This window comes from Mustelus asterias, chromosome 4 (genome assembly GCF_964213995.1).
Source record: "Mustelus asterias chromosome 4, sMusAst1.hap1.1, whole genome shotgun sequence".
Classification (NCBI taxonomy): Eukaryota; Metazoa; Chordata; class Chondrichthyes; order Carcharhiniformes; family Triakidae; genus Mustelus; species Mustelus asterias.
Window position 1 is genome coordinate 4,975,396 of NC_135804.1, and position 23,919 is coordinate 4,999,314.

A 23,919-nucleotide genomic window follows, 5' to 3' on the forward strand; every position below is an offset into this window, starting at 1 on the left:
CTATTGGCCACTTGACATGTCCATCTTCACGGCGTCCTGATTTCTCTCAGCCAATCGGAAAGTGAAGAGACTCGTCATTGCTTGACGTGAATCCGTCTCAAATATTATTGTATCCAGTTAAACAAGAAAAAAAACCCTCCACAAAATAGCCACGATGATTTTTCTCTTGGTTTTCTCCTCACTGTGGCATCTTGAGATGGATCTTCCATTTCTCGAGTCTCCAAGGCAATCCTGGAGGGTTGGCAGCCCAGAAGTGAAAACACGTCAATTCCACTGGTCCTCAGGAGAGCAGTGTTCTGGGGGCAAGAGGGGGACAAAACACCCCAGAAGACAAAAAGATGTTGACAAACCTGCCGCAAGTATTAACGGTGAAGATTCACGGTGATATCAATAAGTACCTAACAGGTTTTGTCTTGAGTCTTTCCAGCCTTGGTGTCCAGGGGGCCTTGCTGCAGCTAGGCTGCAATCAGTTCTCTCACTGCTCCCTTGTGGTTCCCGCTACAGAAAGGATGAAGGCATTTGTTTCAGTATCTCCCGCCCCCCCACTCGCTGACAGTCTGTTTTCACAGACTGCTGAGAATTACTCCTGCTTCTGCCCAACGCATAATCTCATTCAGACCGATTCAACAAATAAATTCACTTGCACGGGAGGATTAGTGGCTGTGTGTTTTCATACCTTGTGATATAATTTGGAGAAAGGCCATGCGCACCCTCACACACATACACAAACACACACACTCACAAGGTGCATACACACGCACACACATACACACAAATGCACTCACACGTACACACATACACATACAAGTATGTGCACACGGACATGCATACAAAACACAAATGCTTCATGCATGTGCATACACACAAATATACTCACACATGCTTACACACGTGTGCACAAATACACATGCATACACACACAAATGCATACAGGTGAACGCACATATGAACAAATGTACTCACACACGTGCACACACTCACACATGCACATGCAAGTACACATATGTGTGGACACAAATACACATATAAAGCGGCAATGCTCATGCTGATCACTGTCATCAAACATACATGTTGTTAACATGTGACCATTGGAGTACAAAACAAAACGCCATGCTTCTTCACGTGTTATATGCTTTCTTTCCTTTTGATTGGCTAACACTTAGTTTGCCTCAATTTTCTCTTGTCTCATAGCTCTGGTTGGGATGCCAGGGGGTTCGGGGTTGCGGGGGGTTCAGGGTTGGGGATTGCTGCTGGATGTGCCCCCTCTTCAGCTATCCCACCTCAATCAATGCACAATACCCAGCACTGTGGCTGCAGTGTGCACAAGATGCACTGGTGGACGTTCAACCAGATTGGCTGCTGCTCTCGCTTCTGATGTTGTAAAATGACAAGAGATAAAGAGTGAGTTGATGCAGATGGACCATGCTCTAACTGACGGCAGAATGTGATATGAGGGGCTGAACGGCCTCCTCTCGCCATTGTGATAATGGCTGGGGAATGAATCGAGAGCTGATTATGAAAAGGTTTTTTTTTTAAGTTAGTGTCACAAGTTGGCTTACATTCACACTGCAGTCAAGTTACTGTGAAAATCCTCCAGTTGCCACACTCATAGAATCATTATAGAATCCTTAATGCAGAAGGGGCCCATCGAGTCTGCACCAACAACAATCCCACCCAGGCCCTGTCCCCTTCTAAACCCCCTGCCTCTCAGGCAATTATTGCACAATTGGCAATTGAGCATGGCCAATCAATCTAACCCGCACATCTTTGGACTGTGGGAGGAAATCAGAATACCCAGAGGAAACCCACGCAGACATGGGGAGAATGTGCAAACTCCACGCAGACAGTGACTCAAGCTAGGAATTGAACCCGGCTCCCTGGTGCTGTGAGGCAGCAGCTAACCATTGTGCCATTGTGCCACCCACTCCGGCACCTGTTCACGCACACTGAGGGAGAATTTAGCATGGCCAATCAACCTAACCAGCACATATTTCAGACTGTGGGAGGAAACAGGGGCACCTGGAGGAAACCCATGCAGACACGGGGAGAATGTGCAAACTTTGCACTGACAGTGACCCAAGCTGGGAATCAAACCTGGGTCCCTGGCACTGTGAGGCAGCAGTGCTCATCAATATGCCACCGTGCCACCCTAATAGTTCAGTTACGTAGGTAGTAAAGTCACCATAGACCCCGATGATCATAGGCTGTGACTGGTGGTGATTTAACCTGTGCCACCGTGTGGATGGGAAAGATTGCAATGTGATGTTGGCTGTCTCGCTAAACAAGCATTTTCTGACATCCTTCGCCAAGAACGCAGGCTGGAAATCACAGGTGGTCCTTGCAGGAGATGAGTGCTCAATGGCCCTTTCTCAATCCCCTGCCCACTTCTTTAACGGAAGCATTAACCTTTCTGTACCACACAGAGCAAAGGAACAAAAGCCTGAGAGACCTCTAGGAACAGTTGCCTGGATAACGAGTGGGGCTGTGGAACTAGCCAAAGCAACACATGTTGATCTAACAAGATGTTTCCTATTTGCTGTCTCCCAATCACTTCTGACAAGTTTTACAATGCCTTTAAATTCCATCCCAGTGCCCATTAACCAAATAGCAGATGCACATTCCCAAAGGATTTCATGCCTGCACTCTTCAATACTGGCACGCATTCTCTCTCCTTTATTAAAGCCATGCCGTACCTAGCTTCATTTTTATATGGAATCCCTTATTTTATTTTTTGTAATGTTCCAGATCACAAAAATAACTGACTGCCAGACTTTTAATGGCAGGAAGTCTCTGGCAATGATTTAATGGCTGTGCCTTAGGCAACACTTCCACAATTGTTTTTCCGCCTTCAAATACAATTTCAGGGAGTCCTCACTGAGAGTGATGGTTGCGTTCCTAAAAATCACCACTTCAAGCGAAACCCCTTTCAGTGAGGCACAGTTTTCCAAATGAGTCAATGTTAAAATCGGAGTTAGGTTCCTGAGGACAATCTTTACCCAGAGACATGTTATGATTGCATGAAATCGATATGAAAAGTGAAACACTGTACCATGCAGTGTGAAATACTGCAATGCACAGCACGGTAACAGACTTTGAAATTGCTGCCTTGCCTGCAGGCGTCAGCCTAGTGGCGACCCCTCGAAAACACCAAGTTTAAAACAGTTTCCTCCAATACAGGCACTGTACAGCACAGAGCAATACCTTCTTTGGCAAAGAGTTCTTTTAAAAACAGAAGTCCAAAGCATTTCCACGGCACGGTGGCACAGTGGTTAGCACTGCTGCCTCACAGCGCCAGGTTCAATTCCGGCCTTGGGTGACTGTGTGGAGTTTGCACGTTCTCCCCGTGTCTGCGTGGGTTTCCTGTGTGTGCTCCGGTTTCCTCCCGCTGTCCAAAGATGCAGAGGTTAGGTGGATTGGCCATGCTAAATTGCCCCTTAGTGCCCAAAGATGTGCAGGTTAGGTGGATTGGCCATGATAAATTGCCCCTTAGTGCCCAAAGATGTGCAGGTTAGGTGGATTGACCATGATAAATTGCCCCTTAGTGCCCAAAGATGTGCAGGTTAGGTGGATTGGCCATGATAAATTGCTCCTTCGTGTCCAAAGATGTGCGGGTTCGGGAGATTGGCCACGCTAAATTGCCCCTTAGAGTCCAAAGGTGTGAAGTTTGGGTGGATTGGCCATGGTAAATTGCGTCTTAGTGTCCAAAGATGCGGAGGTTGGGTGGATTGACCATGCTAAATTGCCCCTTCATGTCCAAAATGTGCAGATTAGATGGATTAGCCATGGTAAATGTGAGGGATGGCGGGAGTGGGCCTGGGTAAGATGTTCTGTCAGAAAGTTGATGTCGACTCGATGGGCCGAATGCCCATCTTACTGGTGTCTTCAGCTGAAATCGGCGAGGGTGGGGTGCTCTTGTGTTTTATCTTTGGTGCGTTTTTCCGGTTGGGGTTTGGTGGGTTTGTTTGGGTTGGGTAAGCTGGGATGGAATTGATGTCTGCGCAGGGTGCCATGTCCGGAATGTGTTGTTCTGGTGCTGGCTTGGCGGAATCATTCTGAGCCGGACGCAAGGATCTGAAAAGTACCAAGGAATGAAAACATGCTCAGGTAGTCCATGGTGACGACCCTATCACTTTCAGCAAATTAATTAAAAATGACAAGAAAGGAAATAGTTGATGAACATCATGTGAATGGTGCTCAGAAGAAACTTGGTTGTAAACTGTCGCCTTTATTTTCAGCTGTGATATCATTGCTTTGTGAGATGATTCTATTCTCCCCTGCTCCATCAAAGTTCAGAAAATAGAATGTGACGTGTGGCTAGTTTAGCCCTTTATTCTCTGTCCCGACCTCTTAACGTGCAGCTTACACAGGATGCACAGCAGATGATCATACAGAAACCACAGCCTGCTGTTTATTGTTTAGCTTCCTATCCATCGAATGAAGGATTCATGGCAGGCATCTGTGTAAATTTAAACATCGTTACACGCAATCTGTTCCAACAAACCACCAAGTGAATTCCATTAAGAATTTAAAAAAAAGAATTTGTGTCTCCGTCTCTTCTCCCTTCAGCGGATTGATGTTTGTCGATCTGATGGCTTGAGATTGACAGATGGATCAGATGCCTCACTGATTTCTCTTGTCTCCTGCCAATCCCCATCTATCCATGTCTTATACTAGCTAGCAGGTCTCACTGGTCAAGCTAGATCTGTCAGTCATGTCTCCAAAACTACATACAGAGATGGTTAAGAGAGTTACATTAGCCTGAGGGCATCTAGTCCTCACCACTTCCTCTTTGTCTGAGTGCTCCGAACCCACTCTCTTAAGGCCTAATCAGTTTGATCAGAATGCACCAGGAAAGTTTATTTTTTGTACAGAAAATTTCCAACTTACAAAACAGAAACAGGCCACTTAGCCCAACTGGCCTGTGCTGGTGTTTATATTCCATGTGAGCCTTCTCTACCTCTCGTCATCTCAGCCTATCAGTATACACCATGGTGGCACAGTGGTTAGCACTGCTGCCTCACAGCGCCAGAGACCCGGGTTCGATTCTCGGCTTGGGTTGCTGTCTGTGTGGAGTTTGCATGTTCTCCCCGTGCCTGTGTGGGTTTCCTCCGGGTGCTCCGGTTTCCTCCCACAGTCCAAAGATGTGCAGCTTAGTTGGATTGGCCATGCTAAATTCTCCCTCAGTGTACCTGGACAGACATCGGTGTGTGGTAACTAGGGGATTTTCAAAGCAACTTCATTCCAGGGTTAATACAAGCCTACTTGTGACTATTAAATAAACTTTACTTTACCTTTTATTTCTTGCTTCATGTGTTTTATCTAGCTTCCCTTGAGATACATCTACCCTCTAAGCCTCAGCTTAGCCTCAGCTACCTCTTCTGGTAACGAGTTCTGCATTCTCATCACTAGGGGGAAAGACATCTCTCCTGAATTCTCCGTTGGATTTCTAGGGAAAAGAGTCCCAGCCAGGAGGTGAGGGGGAGGACGGGGATGGGGGGGAACTGAAGACAGGGTGGGGGAATGCAGGGATGAAGACAGAGAGGGATGAAGACAGAGAAGGAGTGAAGATAGGGGGTAGGATGAAGACAGAGAGAGGAGATAAAGACATGCAGAGGGATGAAGTCAGAGAGAGGGGATGAAGATACACGCCGGAATTTTACCGCCACGCCCTCTCTGGAATCGGGGTGGACGCGACTTGCAGAATGGAATCCTGCATTGGTCTCAAGCGGGATTTTACGAGCTGCCTGAGCGAGGTCGCAAAATACCGGTCATGGAGTGGGATGAAGATATGGAGGGGATGGAGATATGGAGGGGATGGAGATATGGAGGGGATGGAGATAAAACATAGAACATAGAAAAGCTATGGCACAAACAGGCCCTTCGGCCCACAAGTTGCACCGAACATGTTCCTACCTACTAGGCTTACCTATGACCCTCTATCTTACTAACTTCCATGAACTTGTCCAAAAGTCTCTTAAAAGACCCTATTGAATCCGCCTCCACCACCACTACCGGCAGCCGATTCCACGCACCCACCACCCTCTGAGTGAAAAACTTACCCCTAACATCTCCTCTATACCTACTCCCCAGCACCCTAAACCTGTGACCTCTTGTTGCAACCATTTCAGCCCTGGGTAAAAGCCTCTGAGAATCCACTCTATCAATACCTCTCAACATCTTATACACCTCTATCAGGTCACCTCTCATCCTTCGCCTCTCCAAGGAGAAAAGACCTAGCTCTCTCAACCTATGATATGGAGGAGATGACGGTATGGAGGAGGTGAAGATATGGACGGGATGGAGATGTGGAGATGACGGAGATATGGAGGGCATGGAGATATGGAGGGGATGGAGATATGGAGGGGATGGAGATATGGAGGGGATGGAGATATGGAAGGGATGAAGGCAGCGAGACGGGTGAAGTTGGTGGCGAGGGAATGGAGTTGATTTTCATCCCTTGCCATGTCTGTGGTCTTCCCAATATTAATTTGGAAGAAATGTCTCCTCTTCTGTTGCTGGATGTTGGATAATCTGAAGGCAATAGAACAGTTTCCTATGTTGCGGCTTCTTGTTGCCATAACTTGCTTGATTGTTGCCTTGCTTTGAGGACAAATACATTATTCGAGCCTAACAACAGAATTCAGCGCCAGTCCTCCAATATCATTGAAGCTTTCACTTGTTTTACTCCCTCATTCACAGGCATTGGACATCACAGGCAAGACAAACAATGATTACCCATTGCTAATTACTTTGAGCAGGTGATGTTGAGCAAGCTTCCTGTCGTGTTGCTGAGGGATTGTATTGCTTTGGCAGCCTGATACACATGAATAACTTGCTGGGCCATTTCTGAGCGCAGTTAAGAGCCAGCCACATTGCTGTGAGATTGGAATCTGTCTTGCTCTCGAGGGAGTGCAGCGAAGGTTTACCAGGCTGATTCCGGGGACGGCGGGGCTGATGTATGAGGAGAGATTGACTGGGTTAGGATTGTTTTTGCTGGAGTTCAGACGAATGAGGGGGGATCTCATAGAGACTTATAAAATTCTAACAGGGCGAGACAGGGTAGATGCAGGGAGGATGTACCCGATGGTGGGGGGAGTCCAGAACCAGGGGTCACAGTCTGAGAATTCAGGATAGATCATTTAGGACAGAGATGAGGAGACATTTCTTCACCCAAAGAGTGGTGAGCCTGTGGAATTCATTACCACAGGAAGTAGTTGATGCCAAAACATTGAATGTATTCAAGAGGTGGCTAGATGTAGCACTTGGGGCGAATGGGATCAAATGGGATCAAAGCCTAGCAGGATTAGGCTATTGAGTTGGATGATCAGCCATGATCATGATGAATAGCGGAGAGGGCTCGTAGGGCCAAATGGCCTCCTCCTGCTCCTATCCTCTATGTTTCTATGTCCGGACCAGGCAAGACCAGAAGCCTTCCTTCCTTCTTGGACATTAATGTACAGTTGAGCTTTCATGACAATTCAGTGGGTTTACTCTCAGCTGTACAGAAACGAGCTACATTTTATTCCAGATTTATTTAATTCATTGATTTCAGATTCACTGATTGGTTGAAGTTGCAACTATTGGAAATAACTTGGCTTTTATTTGCTGTGATGTAGTTGGGCAACATTGTACATGCTCAGCAATGACAAAGGGGAAATAAATCAGCCAGTGTCCCTGCTCCTGCTTGTGGTTTAATGCTCTTAAAGAGCAGGAACCTCCGTTTCTTACCTGTGTGTGACTCCAGTCCAGCACAAATGTGGTTGACTCTTAAATGAAGCGGTTTATAGCAAGACACTCAAACCACAACAGTATTTGTTTATCATTATGTGTCAGTAAGTATAGAAATAGGAGGGGAAAGGTGAATGCATTTTTGAAGATGATGCAGGAGGGAGGCCTTCAGATTCTTGGGACATTGGGTCATAGAGTCACAGAGCACGGAAACAGACCCTTCGGCCCAACTCATCCATGCCGACCAAGTTTGCTGAACTGAACTAATCCCATTTGCCTGCGTTTGGTCCATATTCCTCTAAACCTTTCTCATCCATGTACCTGTCCAAATGTCTTTTAAATGTTGTAATTGTACCCACCTCTGCCACCTCCTCTGGCAGCTCATTCCATATACGCACTGCCCTCTGTATGAAAAATGTTGCCCTCAGGTCCCTTTTAAATCTTTCCCCTCTCACCTTAAACCTATGCCTTCTAGTTTTGGACTCCCCTACCCTGGGGAAAAGGCCTTGGCTATTCACCTTATTTATGCCCCATATGATTTTATAAACCGCTATAAGGCCGTCCCTCATCCTCCTACGCTCCAGGGAAAAATGCCCCAGCCTATCAAGACTCGACTTCTAATTCAAACCTTCCAGTCCCGGTCTAATTCATTGTGGGAGCGCGCATGGAGGGGGAAGATGGGACTCGTACAGGCCCAAATGGGGCAGAGACTAAGTTCCATGTGGGTGAATATTCGTGCTATTGGGGAGTAAACGAATATGGGAACCAGGAGGAAGTATCTCAGAGGGATGCCAGATGTACAAGATTAAACAAGGAACCAGCAGGAGTACACATTAACAAGTTTTCATCTGTCTTTGCGTCATTTGCTGGTGATGTACTCCGCAGTCACTGTATACACCAATGATCAACAACATCTGGAGAGACATTAAATAGTTTTGATGAATATTTTTAACATTAAGTTGTGGAGGACACAGACGCTCGTAGGAAGTCTAGCACATTCCCAAAAATCCGACATGGGCAACAAGAGACCCCAGAGATAGGGCAACTTCACCGAGGGCAATAAGAGACCCTAGAGGAAGAGCAACACAAGACCCCAGAGCAGAAGGTAACTAAAAGAAGCAAAATGTGCATCAGAGTGGAACTAGACGCACAAGATTCAAGCTGAGTGTATACCTTTGAAAGTTCACATTCCTGGGATGTGGTATCACTCGTAGGTCCATCCCCAATTGACCTTGAATTGCTTGGCCATTTCAGAGGGCAGATCAGTGTATAGGCTAGACCGGGTAAAGATGGCAGATTTCCTTCCCCAAAGGACATTGCAACAATTGTTTCATGGTCGTCATTAGACTTTTAATTCCAGATTTCAACGAATCGATGTTCCAATCTCCAGTTCGAGATCAGAACAAACAAATTTCAGAAGCAGCACAAAGTTACCAGGGAACGCAACAATCCTCAATGCCATACTTGGCCAGTCAAAGCAGGAGTTGGGAAAACGAGACCAGGTCTACAGCCAGGCAAAGCAGCAGGTAGGAAAGGCAAAGAAGTTGAAACGCTGACAGAGTCCTTGAAGAATCAACACGTAACCGTGGAAATACACGAGGAGCTAAAAAGGACATTGAATATTACTTCAGAAAAAGCTGAGTTGGAAATATCAGCAGCAATGAAATGATACACTGAAACCCAGAGAGAGTTGGCAAGAAGTCAACAAGAAAATAAACCATTGAAAAAACAGTTGATTGTCCTTTAAGATCAAATTCAAAAGGAATGCAGGACCATTCAGCAACATGAGGAAGTGAAGACTGTGGTAAACAGCAGAATGAAAAGGGAGCAGAAAACACTCAAGGTGAAGTTACAGAATTACAGGAAAGCTCAAGGTGAAGCAAGCGAGATTAACAAAGAAAAGAAAACTCAATAAAAAACCCTCTCGAGTGATCAGAATTCCTCAGGTCAAGGTTTATTCCCCTGGAAGATTCAAAGAGAAACAATTTGAATTTAATGTCACTCTGAACAATCGGAAGAGCCAATTGAATCAGAATCATAGAATCCCTACAGTGCAATGGAGGCCATTCGGCCCATTGAGTCTGCACCGACAATAACCCCACCCAGGCCCCATCCCCATAGCCCCACATATTTACCCCGCTAATCCCTCTAACCTACACATTCCAGGACACTAAGGGGCAATTTACCATGGCCAACCAACCTAACCCACACATTTTTGGACTGTGGGAGGAAACCGGAGCACCCAGAGGAAACCCACGCAGACACGGGGAGAACACGCAAACTCCACACAGACAGTGACCCAAGCCGGGAATCAAACCCATGTCCCTGGCGCTGTGAGGCAGCAGTGCTAACCACTGTGCCATTGTGCTGCCCTATGCTATTGGCAGAGAAGATTCAGCAACGTTCCACATTGCAGGAGGAAGCCGGAAGCGACAAGAAAGAGACTGAAGAGCTGAATGGAAAAGAGGAGGCATCGAAAGGAAAAAGCGGGAGAACCATGAGATCGGAAAATGTAAACACAACCCTGAAGCACAAGGTACTGGAGTTCCCTAAGGGTTAGTGCTGGAACCCTTGTTTTTCCTGATCTATATTAACTTAGACCTTGGTGTACTGGGTATGACTTCAATATTTGCAGATGGTATGGCACGTGGAGACATTGTGAACTGTGAGGAGAGGAGTGTCGAACTTCAAAAGAACATAGACAAGTGGGCAGACAGGCGGTGGGTGAATTTCAATGTGGAGGAGTGTGAAGTCATTTATTATGGTAGCAAGAACATGAAGAAAGAGCAAAAAATAAAGTGTACAACTCTACAGAGGGTACAGCAGCAGAGGAACCTGGGTGTAAATGTATACAAGTCATTAAAGCTGGCAGGATGGATTGAGAGCCCAGTTCATAAAAATTCAATATCCTCGGCTTTATTAATAAGGGCAGCGGGTACAAGAGCAAGGAAACTATGTTGACCTTGTTTCAGACACTGGTTTGATCTGAGCTGAAGAGTATTGCATCCAGTTCCAGGCACCACACTTTAGGAGAGATGTGAAGGATTTGGCGGGAGTGCGGAAAAGATTTACGGGAATGTTTCCAAGAATAATAACCACTTACATAGAACAGACTGGAGGACTGTTTCCTGTAGAAAATAAATGGTGGAGAGGAGATTTGACAGAGGGACTCAATATCATGAAGCGACTGTACAGAGTAGATAGGGAAAGAATGTCCACGGCTTGTAGAAGGATTGAGGATGAGAGGGCACAGATTTGGGGTGGCATGGTGGCACAGTGGTTAGCACTGCTGCCTCACAACGCCAGAGACCCGAGTTTGATTCCCGGCTTGTCTGTATGGAGTTTGTACCTTCTCCCCGTGTCTGCGTGGGTTTCCTCTGGGTGCCCCGGTTTCTTCCCACAGTGCAAAGAGGTGCTGGTTAGCTGGATTGGCCATGCTAAATTAAGCCTAGTGTCAGGGGGATTAGCAGGGTAAATATGAGGGGTTATGGGAATAGGGCCTGGGTGGCATTGTGGTTGGTGGAGGCTCGATGGGCCGAATGGCCTCTTTCTGCACTGTAGGGTTTCTATGATTCTATTCTATGATTTAATTTTCAAAAGGAGCAAAAACGAAAATCTCTTTCACACGGCGAGTGGTTAAGATCCGGAATGTTCTGTTCGAGAGTGCAGTGGAGGCAGGTTCAATCGAGGCATTGAAAAGGGATTTGGGACAGTTATTGGAAAAGGAAGAAGGTGCAGGATTAGTGGGAGGAGTCTGGAGAACGGCACGAGGCGAGTTTCGAATTCGGAGAGCTGGTGCAGACACAACGGGCCAAATGGCCTCCCTGTGCACTGCAACAACCCTGAGATTATTGGGTCGAAATCCTGGAGCGACCAACTGGTGTGAGAACATCTTCACTGCACAGCGACATCGGCTGTCTGAGAGGAGGGCTCACTACCGTCTTTCCAGGGCAACTAGGGGATGGGCAATAAATGCTGTGCTTGGCACTGATACCCACACTCTCAGAACTAATGGAAGAAAATGATTAAAGCAGAGTTCACTCACCGAGGATAATGGAAACATATTTAATTCCCCTACCTGTCATGTACTTACTTCAATAACTGCCCCTGGTCTGGAGTATGATCACTCTGCTGCTTCTGTTTTGTACCTATAAGCTGCCAGCTGCTTTGTTTATGAGGCTTATCTTTATTCTCTTGGTCTATTAGTGGATTCTTGTGGTCTGCATTTGGAAAGCGCTGTTTACTGTTACATTCCGGAGCCATCGGGATGTGAAAGGGGCCGTCTTATTCTCGGTGGCTTCTGTAGAAATCCAATGATTCCAGCAGCAGCAGCAGTGCGGCCAAAGTACTTGCCGCGATTTAACTACAGCGTTGGGTAAGTGCAAACCAATCCAGGATAATGGCCGGGAAATGGCAGGAGGGTCGCTAACCAAATGTCTTCAATCATGTGGGGAGACGAGTTCGCTGTTCGAGCAGAGAAGGTTTAATCGAGGTGTTGAGAATTGTGAAGGGTTTTGATAGAATAAAGTGGGCGAAAGTGTCTCCGCCGGCAGGGGGGTCAACCACCAAATGCCACACGATTTAATGTAATTGACAAAAGGTAGCGGAGGGGAGATGAAGATTTTTTTTCTTTCACAGCGAGTTGTTGTGATCTGAAATCTGCTGCTTGAAAAGGCGCTGGAAGCAGAAACACTGGTGTTTAGTGGGAATTTTGACTGAGGTTTGTACCAACACATGAAGAGGAAAGCTTCGCAGGGTTAGATGAGTGTATTTCAGAGGAGGCTATTTCTGTGTGGCACTACTTTGAGGGAGAGGAGGAGTTATCCCGAGCCCATACTTATCCTTCCAGCAACATCTTAATCAAGCTGAGTTGCTCTGGTCTCATGTGGAACAAATTAGTCATTCGTCATCACACCTGAGTGGGTTTGGTTGTTCTTGATTTAATTTTGATTTGATTGATTATTGTCACATGTATTAACATACAGTGAAAAGTATTGTTTCTTGCGCTACACAGACAAAGCATACCGTTCATAGAGAAGGAAACGAGAAAGTGCAGAATGCAGTTGTGATGACTTCAGCCAGGCTGATGAGGTTGGCTTGCTGGAGTATGAATGACCTGATGAGTCCTCCGAAGTTAATTTGAGTTTGTTTATTTGGTTGGTATACAAAAAAAAAGAGATATCTGATGAGTCCTAATTGATAGTTAAATCAGGGAGCCTCACATTCCCTATTTAAAGCAGGTGTGTCAGACACCCAGCCTGCATTCAGCAGGGAGTTACTGGAGAGCTGGCTGTGGTACAGATGTATGGTGTAAATAAAGTAACTTGGTGACTGGGCTTTCGCCTCCGTGGAGTTATTACAGCAGTGTTACAGTCATAGCTAGGGTGCAGAGAAAGATCAATTTAGTGCAAGATGGTTCATTCAAAAGTCTGATGGCAGCAGGGGAGAAGCTGTTCTTGAGTCGGTTGGTACATGGCCTCAGACTTCTGTATCTTTTTCCCGAAGGAAGAAGGTGGAAGAGAGAATGCCCTAACTAATTGGGGGGATTAGAGCAGGCACATGCACAAAGGACCAAATGGCCTCCTTCTGTGCTGTGAGGTTCTTTGAAATTGGGTCACATAGCAACCTGTGAACGAGCATAAAACGAAGGTACAAGGGTCCAATATTGTAGTCAAAAATTAATTTCTCTCTGGCCTGGATGTCCAGAAAGAATATCTGTAACAAGTATTGGAACCTTTGCTGATATGTGTAATGATGGTCATGGGGGACGTGTGAAGAGTTGTGGATGTCCAATGTCTCTTTGAAGCCCACTTTGCAAGGTTGTTCGTGGCTGGCAGCAGCAGGCATTACTGAGTGCCATCGTTAACAGGGGTGGAACTGTAGCTTCGTGGGCTTGCTGCCTCGCGAGCATTGGCGCCCACTCCTCAACCTGATCCCCGCTTGCTTCCACTGTCTCCCAAACCGGGACTTCCCTCACAACCCCAGCCAGCACCATTATTCATATTAATAATGATAAAGTGCCACAATTTCCAGGTGCTTTGCTTTAACGAAGGCATGAAGCCTTGATTTATGTTCATTTCATGCACAGCTAATTTTGCACTTCACAATTTCAACCCATTCCTCCGAAAAGTCACTTCGCTCTCTTTAAGCTGTCTACTTGTGTGGTCCACTGCATTCCATTCCATTTCACCTATTTCCCACTTTGTATGAAGTGTTTTTGCTTGACGTGTGATGATGTACTTCGATCTGATTCGATTTGATTTATTATTGTCACATGTATTAACATACAGTGAAAAGTATTGCTTCTTGCGTGCTATACAGACAAAGCATACCGTTCATAGAGAAGGAAAGGCGAGGGTGCACAATGTAGTGTTACAGTCATTGCTAGGGTGTAGAGAAAGATCAACTTAATGCGAGGTAGGTCCATTCAAAAGTCTGATTGTGTGTTGTATGTGGGATCAATGGTGATTGTTACACTTGTATTTTGAGATGGGAGTGGGAGGCAGACAATTTATTTGTGTTCAATCCTTTCACCTCTGTGAACCTGACTTAAAACAATACAATGAAACAGATCCTCTTCTCTGATAGCTTTTAAAATATCCATCGGTCGGAACTTTCCGGATGTTCAGTCCGGCAGGATTTTCCAGTCCCACTAATGGTGCACTCTCCCCGTGGGTTTGCTGGTTGTGAGGGGTGCACTCAACCCAAAATCCCATTGACAATGGCGGGGACCAGAAGATCCCACCTTCGGCCAATGGCGGATCGCCTCCAGCCGTGAAACATGTGACGGTTTGCGTGGTAAATCCCACCCCTCATTTATTCAAATGTCGGCCAATCCTTCATTGTCGCTGAGTCACAATCTTGGAACTTGCTACCTACGGAAAGGAAGATTTTCCTTTCTATAACGCCTTTCGGGATATTTGGAAGTCCCAAAGTATTTTACAGCCACTGAAATGCTTTAGCAAGTTTTGGGCGGGATTCTCTGATCTCGTTCACCTCACCCCGGCTCCCAGCGAGAACGGAGAACTTGACGCTCAGCCAAAACTCCATTCACTGCTGTGGGACCAGAGAATCCCAGCCGAGGGAGAGGCCGGAGGTTTCTGGCAGTTATCACGGTTGTGCTGCAACCAATCTTCCCTCAGCAAGTTCCCCAAAACAACAACTTGATTATGACTAATTTGTTAAAGACAAAATGTTGTGGATGCTGGAATCTGAAATGAGACACAATAGAGCCAATGTTTCCAGTCAGGATGACCCTGCGTCAGAGCCAATGACTAATTTGTTCCACATGAGACCAGAGCAACTCAGTTTGATTAAGATGTTGATGGAAGAATAAATATGGGCCAGGGATAATTCCTCTTCTCCCTCAAACTAGTGCCACAGATATTGTCTCATCTGAAATTCAGCACCTCTGACACTGCAGCACTTCCCTCCGCACTCCTGTGTCAGCCTGGATTTTGTGCTCAAGTCTCTGGAGTTGGACTTAAACAAACAACTGATGACTGAGTGGCAAGAGTGCTACACATCGATCCGGAGTCGACTCCAAGCTACATGGATAGAATATAAAAAACAATCTCTACCATGGAGAGTCACACAAAGTGCTGCTGGGCGGCACAGCAGCTCAGTGGGTAGCATTGCTGCCTTAAAGCGCCAGGGACTCGGGTTCGATTCTGGCTTTAGGTGACTGTCTGTGTGGAGTTTGTACGTTCTCCCCGTGTCTGTGTGGGTTTTCTCCGGGTGCTCCAGTTTCCTCCCACAGTCCAAGGATGAGCAGGCTTGGTGGGCTGGCCATGCTAAATTGCCCCTTGGTATCCAAGATGTGTTGGTTAGGTGGATTTGTCATGGTAAAGGCGTGGGTTTACTGCTGTTGGTGGGGGCCTGTGTGGGATGCTCTTTTGAAGTGTTGATGGGCTGAATGGCCTCCTTTTGCGCTGTGGGGATTCTATGGATCCTAAGAGCAAGGAGATTTCCCAGCTGGTAGTAGTTGTCCCTTAGTAAGATCACAAAAGCATGATTATCTGGCCATTATTACATAGGGCGGCACGGTGGTACAGTGGTTAGCACTGCTGCCCCAGGGACCCAGGTTCAATTCCAGCCTCGGGTCACTGTCTGTGTAGAGTTTGCACTTTCTCCTGTGTCTGCGTGGGTTTCCTCTGGGTGCTGTAGTTCCCTCTCACAGTCCAAAGATTTGCGGGTTAGGTTGATTGGCCATGTTACAATTGACCCTAGTGTCAGGGGATTAGCAGGGTAAATGTGTGGGATTACGGAGATAGGGCCTGGATGGGATTGTGGTTGGTGCGGACTCGATGGACCGAATGGCCTCCTTCTGCACTGTGGGGATTCTATGATTGCTGCTTGTGGGATCTTGCTGAGCACAAATTGGCTGCCACCCATCCTACATTACAACAGAGACTGTGCTTCAAAAAAAAACTCCCTTGGCTGTAGAGTGCTTTGTGACATCACGCGAGGTACACTCGATAAACGGAAATCATACTGTTCCACAGCTTTTGTTCAGTGACGAATCCTTACACTGCTGTGAAATGCCATTGTTTCCTAATACACAGAGTGTACATCATTATTTAGCACAGCTGGTCCACGCTGATATTTCCGCTTCACACCGGCCTCCTCCCATTCGACCTCATCAAGATCAGGATATTTTCTATACGAAAAGTACCGAATGAATACAATTTGTTCCCGTTGTTGGAACAGAAACTGTTTGCACCTCCTCCAGAGACCCTCCCACCCAGTCCTGAACCAACACAAGCCATTAATCAGCATTGCAGCAGCAGTTTGGAGACGATTCTTCTGGCTTTTTGGAGAGTTTCAGATCTCCACTCAAACACTCCTCGTTAAGTGCAGATTGGGAGTTCAGCCTGTCCCATCAAGAAGTCTAGAAGCTGTTCTGCCAAACGGGAAGAGTTGTTCAGAGGAACTTGCAAATAGCCGCTTACTTGCACTCTGATTCCAAAAATGGTGAGTACATTCATGTCAAGATAGATTAATGCTTAACCTGTACACCAGGAGGCAGTGTTCTTGACATTTTGCAAATCTATTGTTAGTTGAAACCAAAAGAGAAAACGCTGGAAAATCTCAGCAGGTCTGGCAGCATCTGTAAGGAGAGAAAAGAGCTGATGTTTCGAGTCTAGATGACCCTTTGTCACAGCTACTGTAGTTGATCCCAGCATTCTCAATTAGCCTTGCTGCAAGTGTGGATTAACAATGTCCTCTTCCCAAATAACATCCATTTTGATTTCTATGGTTCTTTCAACTAAGCTCAGGAAGATTTTTAGTATTTTACCATCTGAGCTTTGAACCAGTCCAATTGTACCAGTTCTGTTGCAAGTTAACAATTGTCCCTTCCGAAGTAACAAAACCGTGGTTGTGCAGGGCGCAGGAGGGGGGTGGGGTGGGGGGGGGCACCGGGTTGGGGGGTGGGTGGGGGGGAGGGGGGGGACGGAGGGGAGGTTGGGGGGGTGGTGAATACTCTAGAGGAGGGAAAATCACGGATTGGAGACCCCTTCACCTCAGCACAACAATGAAAATTACATTTTCCCTTTCTGCCCCAGAAATTAACACCTTCAAGGATTTTGGAGGAAAGGTGAAATGAAAAGTTTCACCCGACGCAGAGGTCCGAGATTAGAATATATTCCAATCAATCATCCTGCCATTAGGGAGCAGCTTAATTTAAGATTTTGCAAGAATTGCCTATTGAGAATGATTTATCACACAAAAAATTCCAATCACACACCATCTCGTGAAAATGTTTAGTCTGTTTGGGAATGAAATACACATTTGTCTATTTTCTCCTTTAAGGAAGTTTGATTAACTGCAGGCTGTGTTTACATTTAAGCCCCATTTCATCTCACCCCATTCCTAAAATAACAATGGCCTCTCATTCCTTCCTTGACCCTTCTCAATGTTTTATTTTTCCAGCTCTCTCCAGTGCCCCCACTCTCCTAACCTTGGTCTGCCGCTGATTCCAGTTCTCAAAGCCCTTGGACTGTTAAGAATGGCTCCCTTTGTTTACTAAGCTCAGTGCAAACCACTTCTTTCCCATGCTGTTGTTCTTTAATAGATTTCTCCTCCGCTGAGGTCTTGGTGCATTGCTGGAATATTGTTCCAAGTGCACCAACTTCCTCTGGCCCAGTAACCCGTTCTTCATGTGTGAGGCTAGACATTGGGTTGGCTGGATATTCAACATTGCTGGACGCTGTGCAAAGGACTCTTTTTTTAAACAAAAGAAATAAGTTTTATACATGTGGCATTTTTCACAAAGATTCAGGCCTTGAGCAAAAAATAGGCAATCTCATTTATTCATCTGTGGGACATGGGCATCATTGCTGGCTGGCCAGCATTTATTGCTCATCTCTAATTTCCGAGGGCATTACAGAGTTAGCTACATTGCAGTGGCTCTGGAGTCACATGTAAACTATACCGGGTAATATTTCCTTTTATTCATTCATGGGATGAGGGCGTCGCTGGCTGGCCAGCATTTATAGCCCATTCCGAGTTTTTGAGGGCAGTTGCAAGTCAACCACATTGAGTCAACCGACTCAAGAACAGACATTAAACTGAGGCCCAGTCTGTCCTCTCCTTTGGGTGTGAAAGGTGCCACGATATCAATTGAAGAGGGTGAGGGAGTTATACTCTGGCCATCATAAACACAGGTCATCTGGTCATTATCACCTTGCTGAGTGTGGAATCTTGCTGTGCATAATTTAGCTACTGAGTTTCCTGCTTCTTCCCTGCTGCCATCAGACTGTTGAATGGACCTACCTCGCACTAAGTTGATCTTTGTCCACACCCTAGCTATGACTCTAACACTACATTCTGCACTCTCTCCTTTCTTCTCTATGAATGGTATGCTTTGTCTGTATAGCGCGCAAGAAACAATACTTTTCACTGTATATTAATACATGTGACAATAACAAATCAAATCAAATCATTGCTGTCACATGTAGGTCAGGATGTGGAGATGCCGGCATTGGACTGGGGTAAACACAGTAAGGAGTCTAACAACACCAGGTTAAAGTCCAACAGGTTTATTTTGTAGCAAACGCCACTAGCTTTTGGAGCGCTGCTCCTTCTCACCTGATCAGGTGATCTCCCACTCACCTGACGAAGGAGCAGCGCTCCGAAAGCTAGTGGCGTTTGCGACCAAATAAACCTGTTGGACTTTAACCTGGTGTTGTTAGACTCCTTACATGTAGGTCAAACCAGGTAAGGATGGCAGATTTTTAAAAATTTGTTCATGGGATGAGGGTGTCACTGGCTGGGCCCACTTTCATTGCCCATCTTTGAGGACATTTAAGAGTCAACCACATTTCCTTCCCTAAAGGACATTAGTGAACCAGATGAATTTTTTCAACAGTCGACAATGGTTTCATGGTCATCAGTTGATTCTTAATTCCAGCTAATTTTTATTAAATTCAGATTCCACCATCTGCTGTGGCGGGATTCGAACCTGGGTCCCGAGAACATGAGAAGAGTTCCTGGATTATTAGGCTAGCTATAATACCACTAGGTCATTGCCTCATACTGATATCCCCACTTCGATACTGAGGGAGTGTGGCACTGCCTGTGTCTTTTCCATGAGAGACTAAACTGAGTACCCTATCAACTCTGTCAGATGCAGAGGACCATAGAATCCCTACAGTGCAGAAGGAGGCCATTCGGCCCACCGAGACTGTACTGACAACAATCCCATCCGTCACCCATGTATTTACCCTGCTATCTGCCTGGCGCTAAGGGTCAATTTAGCATGGTCAATCCACCTAACCTGCATATCTTTGGAGTGTGGGAGGAAACCGGAGCACCCGGAGGAAACCCACACAGACACGGGGAGAAAATGCAGACTCTGCACAGACTGTCACCTGAGGCCACAATTGAACCCGGATCCCTGACGCTGTGAGGCAGCAACGCTAACCACTGTGCCATCCCATAAAAGATATAAAAGATCCTATGACCTCTATTTGGAAGAAGAACAGGGAAGCTATGCTTGGCGTTTTGGTGAACCTCCTCACAACTTTAGTGGAAAGAAAACCATCTGGTCATTACAATGTTGTCAGTGGGAGGGAGATATCTACAAATTGCCGGCACTGGCAAAGGGTGATCCAGACTCGAAACGTTGGCTCCATTCTCTCTCCACAGATGCTGTCAGGCCAGCTGAGATTTTCCAGCATTTTCTGCATTGGTTGTACAAATTGCTTGCAGTTGATCTGTGAGCTGGCATTTCATTTACTGTAAAGGCTGAAGGGAAATCCTCTGGTTGTGAAATGCACGACAAAAATGCAATCTGTTCCTTCCTTTACATGATCTGCTTTGTCTGCCATAGGTCTGTAAGAAGCTGAAATAAGACTCCAACTCAAACTCCATTCACACTTGTCATTCAGAAGGGCCCCATTCGGATTCCATTCCGAAATAAGAGGCCAGTGTTCCTTCACCAGATTCCCTTTATTTACAGACTTATCTCCACTCCTAAGAGTGTTTCAGGTACAAATCCGGAACGTCAGTAGCCCTGACGCTCCTCAATATTTATGCAGAGACGAGACTCCCTGACTGGGCAGGCAATCATTCACCTCAATCAGGGATATCTTTGTGTTTAACCAAATAAACAAAATCAAACTAAATTAAGGACAACTCAAAAAGGGGCAGCTCCCCAAAAGGAGGGGAAACCGTCCGAAACAAAAGACAAAGCGGAAAGGAAACTTAAAACATCAAATCAAAATGTGATTGGAGGGGTCAGTAATACACCCCAGTCCCTGCGGTGCCCAGCGGGCACAGAACCTCAATCAGGGAGCTCACACTCCAAGAGGCCAACCTCACGGGCCTCATTGAGGTCATTATACATTCCAAGAATAACCACTTGATCAGGTCCCTTAGGTCTCAGTCGGTTAAACCTCCTCACTGTTCACCTCATTTCATGCCTTCTGTTTACCTACGATTCCTTCGACTGGCTCAGTGGAAGTCCCAGAATTCTCTCTTGCCTTTTGTTTGAAAAAGCAGAGAAATATGAAGGATGAAGCCACAGACTTCAGACTTTTCCAGCTTCATTACTTGGATATTACCTGAACTTTTATCCACAGGTTTGGTTCTGGGAGAAAATTGAATTTTAACTTACTTTTTATTAATAACCTCTGAATAGTACATCACATATTAGTGTTGGAGACGGCAGTATTTGCATATATATATATAAAACCCAGTCCCTGAGGGAAAGTGTCTGAAAGAGGCACAGTGAGGGATATTCTAATATGTAAAAACTCGGATATAGATTGCAGAAGCTGCGATTTCACTGTATAAAACAATTAACGGTCAAGCTACAAATAAGTGGGCAACTTTTAACAAACAATTTTTAAAAAATCAATTGCATTCCATTTAGTCTTCGCATTTTGAGGTGTCTAAACATAGAAATATGCCTGCCTTGTGTGAGAGGTGCATTATTCATGAGCAATCTGTGGTTGCAGGTGTGAGTGTGGTTTGAGAATCTAAATTAATAAATATCATTACAGTAACATCCAGCTGGAGTGAGGAACATTGTCCAATCCATGACCTATCTGTAACCTGTGTCCTCATTGTACATTTACATATCCTGTCTACACTCGCTGTCTTAATAGTTCAATAAGAATTTGATAGTAATACAGGATCTGGTGATTGGACATAAACTAACTGGCTTGATGTGAAAGCTCAGCTCAATTTTTCTCGGAACATCACTGGATGTTTACAAGTTCATTTCAGAATCGGTTCAAGTGGAAGACCAGAATGATGCTGATTTCCCAACAGTTCAATTACTGTCTAGACTGACGTTCCTGCCTTAATCAGCATCATGCTGGCAGTGTTTGATGGGGACAGTGCAGAGGGAGCTTTACTCTGTATCTAACCCCGTGCTGTACCTGTCCTGGGAGTGTTTGATGGGGACAGTGCAGAGGGAGCTTTACTCTGTATCTAACCCCGTGCTGTACCTGTCCTGGGAGTGTTTGAAGGGGACAATGTAGAGGGAGCTTTACTCTGTATCTAACCCCATCCTGTACCTGTCCTGGGAGTGTTTGAAGGGGACAGTGTAGAGGGAGCTTTACTCTGTATCTAACCCCATGCTGTACCTGTCCTGGGAGTGTTTGAAGGGGACCAGTGTAGAGGGAGCTATACTCTGTATCTAACCCCGTGCTGTACCTGTCCTGGGAGTGTTTGATGGGGACAGTGTAGAGGGAGCTTTACTCTGTATCTAACCCCGTGCTGTACCTGTCCTGGGAATGTTTGATGGGGACAGTGTAGAGGGAGCTTTACTCTGTATCTAACCCCGTGCTGTACCTGTCCTGGGAGTGTTTGATGGGGGACAGTGTCGAGGGTACTTTACTCTGTATCTAACCCCGTGCTGTACCTGTCCTGGGAGTGTTTGATGGAGGACCGTGTAGAGGGAGCTTTACTCTGTGTCTAACCCCATGCTGTACCTGTCCTGGGCGTGTTTGATGGGGACAGTGTAAAGGGAGCTTTACTCTGTATCTAACACCGTGCTGTACCTGTCCTGGGAGTGTTTGATGGGTGACAGTGTAGAGGGTGCTTTACTCTGTCTCTCACCCCGTGCTGTACCTGTCCTGGGAGTGTTTGATGGGGGCGGTGTACAGGGAGCTTTACTCTGTATCTAACCCCGTGTTGTATCTGTCCTTGGAGTGTTTGATGGGGATAGTGTCGAGGGAGCTTTAGTCTGTATCCGTGCTGTAGCTGCCCTGGGAGTGTTTGATGGGGACAGTGTAGACTGCCCTGGGAGTGTTTGATGGAGACAAGGTAGAGGGAGCTTTACTCTGTATCTAATCCCATGCTGTAGCTGCCCTGGGAGTGTTTGATGGGGACAGTGTAGAGGGAGCTTTACTCTGTATCCGCACTGTAGCTGCCCTGGGAGTGTTTGATGGGGACAGTGTAGAGGGAACTTTACTCTGTGTCTAATCCCGTGCTGTAGCTGCCCTGGGAGTGTTCAATGCTGACACAGTGTCCTAAAAAGGAGCATGAGAGAGGTAGTGTTGGGCAAGCTAATGGGTCTAAAGGTAGATGAATCTTCTGGCCCTGATGGAATGCATGCCAGGGTACTAAAAGAGATGGCGGGGGAAAGAGCAAATGCACTAGTGGTAATTTACCAAAATTCGCTGGACTCTGGGGCGGTTCCCGCTGATTGGAAAACAGCAAATGTGACACCACTGTTTAAAAAAGGAGGTAGACAAAAGGCGGGTAACTATAGGTTGGTTAGCTTAACTTCTGTAGGAGGGAAAATGCTTGAATCTATCATCAAAGAAGAAATAGCGAGACATCTGAATATAAGGGGCGGCACGGTAGCACAGTGGTTAGCACTGCTGCTTCACAGCTCCAGGGTCCCAGGTTTGATTCCCGGCTCGGGTCACTGTCTGTGTGGAGTTTGCACATTCTCCTCGTGTCTGCGTGGGTTTCCTCCGGGTGCTCCGGTTTCCTCCCACTGTCCAAAGATGTGCGAGTTAGGTTGATTGGCCAGGTTAAAAATTGCCACTTAGAGTCCAGAGATGCGTAGGTTAGAGGGATTAGCAGGTAAAATATGTGGGGGTAGGGCCTGGGTGGGATTGTGGTCGGTGCAGACTCGATGGGCCGAATGGCCTCCTTCTGCACTGTAGGGTTTCTATGATTCTATGATAAGTTGTCCCATTGGAAAGACTCAGCATGGGTTCATGAAGGACAGGTCATGTTTGACTAATTTGGTGGAATTCTTTGAGAACATTACATGCGCAGTGGTCAGTGGGGAACCTGTGGATGTGGTGCGTCTGGATTTCCAGAAGGCATTTGACAAGGTGCCGCACCAAAGGCTGCTGCATAAGATAAAGGTGCACGGTCTTACGCTTAATGTGTTAGCATGGAAAGAGGATTGGTTAGCCAATAGAAAGCAAAGAGTGGGGGAAAATGGGTGTTTTTTGGTTGGCGATCAGTGACTACTGGTGTGCCTCGGGGATCAGTGTTGGGACCGCAATTGTTTACGATTTACATAGATGATTTGGAGTTGGGGTGCAGTGTGTCAAAATTCGCAGATGGCACTAAGATGAGTGGCAGAGCAAAGTGTGCAGAGGACACTAAAAGCTTCAAAAGGATATAGATAGTCTAAGTGAGTGGGCGAGGGTCTGGCAGATGGAGTACAATGTTGTTAAATGTGAGGTCATCCATTTTGGTAAGAATAACAGCGAA

General features: G+C 46.2%; 1 protein-coding gene across 3 annotated transcripts in view; it reads left to right on the plus strand.

Annotated features, from left to right (window-relative positions):
* cdh11 (cadherin 11, type 2, OB-cadherin (osteoblast)) overlaps window positions 1-23,919 on the plus strand; it is a 217,308-nt gene that overhangs the window by 87,855 nt on the left and 105,534 nt on the right. Inside the window, exon 1 of one of the 3 annotated variants that reach the window (XM_078210542.1) lies at window positions 11,999-12,103. The exons of the other annotated variants lie outside the window; for them this stretch is intronic. The gene's annotated coding sequence lies outside the window, so the exon portion shown is untranslated. Of the gene's footprint in view, window positions 1-11,998; window positions 12,104-23,919 lie in introns of those variants that run through there. 3 annotated transcript variants of the gene reach the window in all.